The following is a 7,209-nucleotide window of genomic DNA, read 5'->3' on the forward strand; positions in this document are numbered from 1 at the left end:
TATATATATATATATGAAATAGACGAAAAAAACGAACTTGAAATATTCAGATCATGAATTACTGAAAAGTTAATCAATACAGTAATGACTTTAACATGTGGGATCAATTTTATGTTAACTTAAGGGAAATTAGCAGATCCAAAAGGAGGAGGAAAAGGCTGAAAAGACAAAAACTATTTTCATGAAATTGAAAACAACATATCCATCCAACAAATGTAGAACATTTTCTCATACCCTGAAGAAGAAACAAGAATCGCCTACTAGGGGGGGCGGATCTACAGGACCATTCATTGGAAAATAACACTTATTTCTTTATGCATATATATAGATAATAAACCACAAACTCCTCGATGAAAATCCTACCTCCACCACCGGACTACACAGAAGACAAAAACCTCTTACTCCCAACTTTAAGAGCAAGAAGATACAAAAAGATAGGAAGCAAATAATCAGCATCAAATCATGGATCGTCTCTGCCACAAACCAAAAGAGAGAACAAAAAAGAGAAACTTCAAATAATCAGCTTCATATACACAAAAAAGTCACAGAAAATTTCCATTCAAAAAGCAAAGAAGAAACCTTTAATTGTCAAGATTAAAACAGAAAGTTAATTAAACGATAAACAAAGTTAAGAACTTGCATTTTATAGGAAGTTAAATCACTACTTAGACAAACCAAAACTCTACAAAAATTTATATCTAGTACTAATAGTCAAAGGGAAAGAATCAAAGAACCTTAAAAAGATACAAGTCTTTTTGATGAATTCAAGATTTTGTTTCCAGAGAGAATTTTGTTTTCTGCTAAATATCATCTCTGAGAGTTTGGGTGCTTCTTATATAGGACTGGTTTCTTGGAGATAATTACTTGAACTTGCCCTCCCGCATTATTGTAGATCACAGTTTGTTGGCAACACGTGGGAAGTGTCTCTGTTCCTACTCAGTCTATTTGTTCATGTTTTTTTTCCCCTGTCAGTTCACACTATTCTTTCCAAGTAGAGTGAAATGACTACTCTAGTTTTTATTTTGGCTAGTGATTTGCCACGTGCAACGCACGCGTATGCGAAGCATGTGATATAGTTTTCTAAAAACACCTCATTCGAATAGTCGTCCCGTCAGTTCACAATATTCTTTCCAAGTAGAGTGAAATGACTACTCTTGCATTTATTTAGACTACTATCTCGGCAGGTGCGTGCACGTGCATGCTGAATCATGTCACATAATTTTCTAAAAATGCCTTCATGTTTTGAGATCAGTAACTTTGAGACCTGCTGGCTGCTACAACATGTTAAAATACACAGCTACTGTAAAAACAGTGCGGTGTAAAATACAATAAACAGATATCACAAACAGCACGTGGTATCTGTCATTCTTTTAAATTAGTTTCTCAGCACGGGTGTCGCACGTGTATGTCGAATTATGTCATATAGTTTTCATTCAAAAAGCAAAAAAAAAAAACCTTTGACTTTCAAGATTAAAACAGAAATTTAATTAAGCCATAAACAAAGTTAAGAACTTGCTTTTAATTGGTAATTAAATGATTAAATCACTACTTAGACTAATCAAAGCTCCATACAAAATCAAAAACTAGCTAGTACAAAGAGTCAGAGAAACAAGAATCAAAGAACCTTCAAAAGATTGAGCCTTTTTTATGAAGAAGCAAGAATCAAATCAAATGGTATTACAAATATTAAGAAGATCCGAGTCTTTCGGATGAATTCAAGAATTTTTATTCCAGAGAGACTTGTTTTCTGCTAAATACAAGTGAAGATTGAAGAAATGGTCTCTGAGAGTTTTGGGTGCTTCTTATATAGGGCTGGTTTCTTGGAGATAACTACTTGAACTTGCCCTCCCACAATATTGTAGATCACAGTTTGTTGGCAACACATGGGAAGTGTGTCTATTCCTACTCATAGTCTATCTGTTCATGTTTTTTTCCCTTGTCAGTTCACACTGTCCTTTCCAAGTAGAGTTAAATGACTACTCTAATTTTTATTTAGGCTACTGTTTTGGCACGTGCACGCACGTGTATGCAAAGCATGTCATATAGTTTTCTAAAAACACCTTCTTTGTATAGTCGTCCTGTCAGTTCACAATATTCTTTCCAAGTAGAGTGAAATGATTACTCTTGCATTTATTTAGACTACTAGTTTCTCGGCACGTGCGTGCACGTGCATGCTGAATCATATCATATAATTTTCTAAAAGTGCCTTCATGTTTTGAGATCAGTAACTTTGAGACCTGCTGACTGCTACAACATGTTAAAATACAAAGCTACTGTAAAAACAGTGCAGTGTCAAATACAATAAACAGATACCACAAACAGCACCTCGAGCCTATTATCATTCATCTAGGTTCAAATACCATAAAGACAATGGACAGTTCATCAAATCAGAACATCACAAACTCCATAGAGATTTATATCTCACATTGTACGGCCAGTCGTTCACCAAAATACTACGCCTATATCGATATGAACTGTGGTGAATATGATGAAACAACAGACACACACACAGTGGGGAGAAAGACATTCCTTACCTCTTCAGAAGTAGACCTCTAATTCGTCAGACATATCAAGGGAGGAACAAAGGGGGGAAAAAGTGATAATCTATGAAGTTGGTTTAGGTACCTGATTGAGGGAAGACTCAATAGAAAAGATAGAATGTAACCAACTCACCTCAAGAAAAGAGCAAGCAAAGATGCCGCCTAATGCACTACAAGATTAATTCAATATCTTCAACTACTAAATGAAGTAAAAAATGAAAATTAATGCTTGTACCAATAGTCAACGAGAGACGAGAATAAAAAGAATCTTCAAAAGATTTGAGTCTTTTTTTATGAAGAAGAAAGAATCAAGCTAAATGGTATTACATACCCTACAAATATCAAGTTTTTTTTATGAATTCAAGATACACTTGTTTTCTGCTAAATACAAGAGAAGATTGAAGAAATGGTCTCTGAAAGTTTTTGGTGCTTGTTATATAGAACTGGTTTCTTGGAGATAACTACTTGAACTGCCCCTCCACCAATATTGTAGACACACCGCCGGGGAAGTGTCTATTACTAGTCATAGTTTATTTGGTCATTTCCCCAGTCAGTTCACAATATTCTATCCAAGTCGAGTGCAATGATTAATCTTGTCTTTATTTTAGATTAGTTTCTCAGCACCAGTGTCGCACATGTATGTCGAATCATGTCATGTAGTTTTCTTTCAAAAAGCAAAAAACAACCTTTGATTTTCAAGATTGAAATAGAAATTTAGTTAAGCCATAAACAAAGTTAAGAACTTGCATTTAATAGGCAATTAAATGATTAAATCACTACTTAGACTAATCAAAACTCCATACAAAATCAAAAACTAGCTAGTACCAAGAGTCAAGAGAAACAAGAATCAAAAAACTTTCAAAAGATTTGAGCCTTTTTTATGAAGAAACAAGAGTCGAATCAAATTGTATTACAAATCTTAAGAAGATCCTAGTCTTTTTGATGAATTCAAGATTTTTAATTCCAGAGAGACTTCCGTTTTCTGCTAAATACAAGAGAAGATTGAAGCTATGGTTTCTGAAAGTTTTTGGTGCTTGTTATATAGTCAAACAAAGGGATCATTTCTTGGTGATATCTAATTGAACTGTGCCTCCACCAATATTGTAGCCCACAGTTTGATGGCACCACATGGGAAGTGTCTATTAACGATTATTCTTGTTTTAATTTACGCTAGTTTCTCAGCACGTGTGTTGCACGTTTATGCAGAATCATGTCATATATTTTTGAAAAATATTATATTTAACTTCACAGACTTAGGAAACTTAGAGACAGCATACTAGTATAGCACCTGTGTTGACTTGTATGCCAAATCATGTCACATGGTTTTCTTTATGCACATATATAGATAATAAACCACAAACCCCTAGATGAAAATCCTACCTCTGCCACCGGGCTACTCAAAAGACAAAAACCTCTTACTCCCAACATTAAGAGCAAGAAGACACAAAAAGATAGGAAGCAAACAATCAGCGTCAAATCATGGATCGTCTCTGCCACAAACCAAAAGGGAAAGAACAAAAAGAGGAACTTCAAATAATCAGCTTCATATACACAAAAGTCACAGAATATTTCCATTCAAAAAGCAAAGAAAGAACAGACCTTTAATTTTCAAGATTAAAACAGAAAATTAATTAAACGATAAACAAAGTTAAGAACTTGCATTTTGTAGGAAGTTAAATCACTACTTGGACTAATCAAAACTCCATACAAAATTTAAAATCTAGCTAGTACCAATAGTCAAAGGGAAAGAATCAAAGAACCTTAAAAAGATTGAAGTCTTTTTGATGAATTCAAGATTTTGTTTCCAGAGAGAATTTTGTTTTCTGCTAAATACAAGAGAAGATTAAAGATATCACCTCTGAGAGTTTTGGGTGCTTCTTATATAGGGCTGGTTTCTTGGAGATATCTACTTGAACTTGCCCTCCTGCAATATTGTAGATCACAGTTTGTTGGCAACACGTGGGAAGTGTCTCTATTCCTACTCATAGTCTATTTGGTCATGTTTTTTTTCCCTTGTCAGTTCACTCACACCATTCTTTCCAAGTAAAGTGAAATGGCTACTCTAGATTTTATTTAGGCTAGTGTTTTGGCACGTGCGTGCACGTGTATGCGAAGCATGCCATATAGTTTTCTAAAAACACCTTCATGTTTTGAATATTTGTATAGTCGCCCCGTCAGTTCACAATATTCTTTCCAAGTAGAGTGAAATGATTTTTTTTGAAACTTCCAAGAAGAGTGAAATGATGAAGGTGTTTCTAGAAAATTATATGACATGATTTAGCATGCACGTGCACGCACGTGCCGAGAAACTAGTAGTCTAAATAAATGCAAGAGTAATCATTCCAAGTAGAGTGAAATGATTTTTTTTGAAACTTCCAAGAAGAGTGAAATGATGAAGGTGTTTCTAGAAAATTATATGACATGATTTAGCATGCACGTGCACGCACGTGCCGAGAAACTAGTAGTCTAAATAAATGCAAGAGTAATCATTCCAAGTAGAGTGAAATGATTACTCTTGCATTTATTTAGACTACTAGTTTCTGGGCACGTGCATGCTATTCATATGATCTTTAACATTACAGAATTGGGAAATGTCGAAATAATAAATTATAATCTTGCACGTGCACGTGTATGCCGAATCATCTCATATCTTTTTCTTATTCATGAGCAATTTCTCTAATTCACAAGCAATCAAATTTTCGTAATGAAGTGTTAGCAATATCAGCGACAAACTCACAACCAAATTTCTAACAAATACTGAAAATTTGAACCCTTCCGAAAAAATTGGTAACACAGACTAGAAATCCTTAATGTTAAAATGTTTTCTCATACCATGAAGAAGAAACATGAATGACCACTCCAGGGTCAGAGCTAGAGAGCCTTTATCATTATTTTTTATTGTATGTATACAGTAGATGATGAACCTTTGGCGAAAATCCCATCTCCGACACTAGACTACTCAAAAGACAAAAAAAAATTTACTTTACAGGTGTAAGAGCAGAATTGACATATAAAAAGATATGAATCAATATTGACATCCATCTTACCGACCAAACATAAAGATCAAGAATAATTGACATAAGCAAAAGATAGGAATCAATATTGACATCCATCTTATCGACCAAACATAAAGATCAAGAATAATTAACATAAGCAAAAGTGGGGAATCAATACTATGGGACCAATATCAATATCTCTCTTACCGACCAACATAAAGAGCGAGATTTAGCATATACATAAAGAGGAATTTAAAAAAAAGTTCTAACAAGGAAAATTTAAAAAATACAAGAACGTCACACCTAAGATTTGAACACGCAATACACTAGAAGCTTCCTAATTCAAAGGGGATTAAAATTTACTCTATTCTCATGGTATATTCTTCCAACTAACAGGAATTAAATGAACCCCTTCTGAGTTCTGATCATGTAGCTCCCTCTCTGCCCCACCCCACAAACAAGAGCAGATGCAGCACACAAAAGTACGAGTTCATTTCAACCCCGTAGCTTTGGCTTAAACCTTATATATGCGTTAAAATATTCACTATACAAGTACAAGTGATAAATTTCAAACGCAGTAAATCAAACAGATTGTCATAAAAATTCGAACTTGAACCCATAAATTCAAATCTCAAATCCGCCTTCACCCACACACCAAAAAAGGGCTTCAAATGAACAGCTTCATATATACAAAAGTCACAGAAACTTTTCATCCAGAACTGTAAGCAAAGGACAAACCTTTGATTTCAAGACTAACTTAATTAAACCATAAACAAAGTCAAAAGCTTGCATTTAACTAATAACTCCATTATAAATCAAATAAATTGAGATAAAAATTCAAACTTTAACACATAAAGTTCAAATCTTGAATCCGCCCCACCAACCAAAAAAAGGGAAAACAAGAGTAACTCCAAACTTCATATATGCGGAAACATAAAATTTCCATTCAAGACAGTAAAGTAAAGAACAAACCTTCCATTCAACTAAACACAAAATTAATCAAAACTCATAAACAAAGTCAACAACTTACACATAATAAGCAATTAAATCACTAATTAGACTAATCAAAAGCTCCATACAAAATCAAACAACACCAACTACAAATAGTCAAATAAAATCAAGATTTAAGAAACCCAATAAACAAAGGAAGAAAAGAAAACAAACCTCATAAAAAAGATTGAATCTTTTTGATGAATTCAAGATCTTTTTTCCAAATGGACTTTTCTTTTTCTGCCAAATACAAGAGAAGAAGGGGGAAAAAGGGGTCTTCTGTTTTATGATGACTGAAGAAATGAAAGTGTATTGACAGTTTTTTATGCTTATTATATAGTCAACAAACAAATTAATTGAAAAAATCTTACAATAAAGAAAAAAAAAAGTTGTGATGAAATATAAAGAGCTGGTTTCTCGGAGATAACTACTTGAAAAAAAAGTGTAGACCATAGTTTGATGACACCACGTGGGAAGTGTCAATTCCTAGTCATTGTTTATTTGCTCCTTTTTTTTTACATCACTTCATAATATTTTTTCTCATTATTTGCGTTGCACGTATATATCAAATAAATAATTACGTATAAAATTACTAATTAATAATGAAGTATAAGTTTGAGTATATACAATAGACATTTAAAAGTGATAGCAATTTTTACGTGAACATCATCGTTATTTTGATA

The 7,209-nt window shown here is 33.5% G+C and overlaps 1 protein-coding gene across 3 annotated transcripts in view; it reads right to left on the reverse strand.

Annotated features, from left to right (window-relative positions):
* LOC107020922 (scarecrow-like protein 13) overlaps window positions 1-6,963 on the reverse strand; it is a 10,885-nt gene extending 3,922 nt beyond the window's left edge. Inside the window, exons 1-2 of one of the 3 annotated variants that reach the window (XM_027917182.1) lie at window positions 6,701-6,903; window positions 364-473 (exon numbers count right to left, since the gene is read on the reverse strand). The gene's annotated coding sequence lies outside the window, so the exon portion shown is untranslated. Of the gene's footprint in view, window positions 1-363; window positions 474-4,300; window positions 4,320-6,700 lie in introns of those variants that run through there. The other 2 variants (XM_015221449.1, XM_027917181.1) reach the window with 2 other exon arrangements.
* Window positions 6,964-7,209: the final 246 nt, after the last annotated feature.

This window comes from Solanum pennellii, chromosome 5 (genome assembly GCF_001406875.1).
Source record: "Solanum pennellii chromosome 5, SPENNV200".
In the NCBI taxonomy this organism is placed as follows: Eukaryota; Viridiplantae; Streptophyta; class Magnoliopsida; order Solanales; family Solanaceae; genus Solanum; species Solanum pennellii.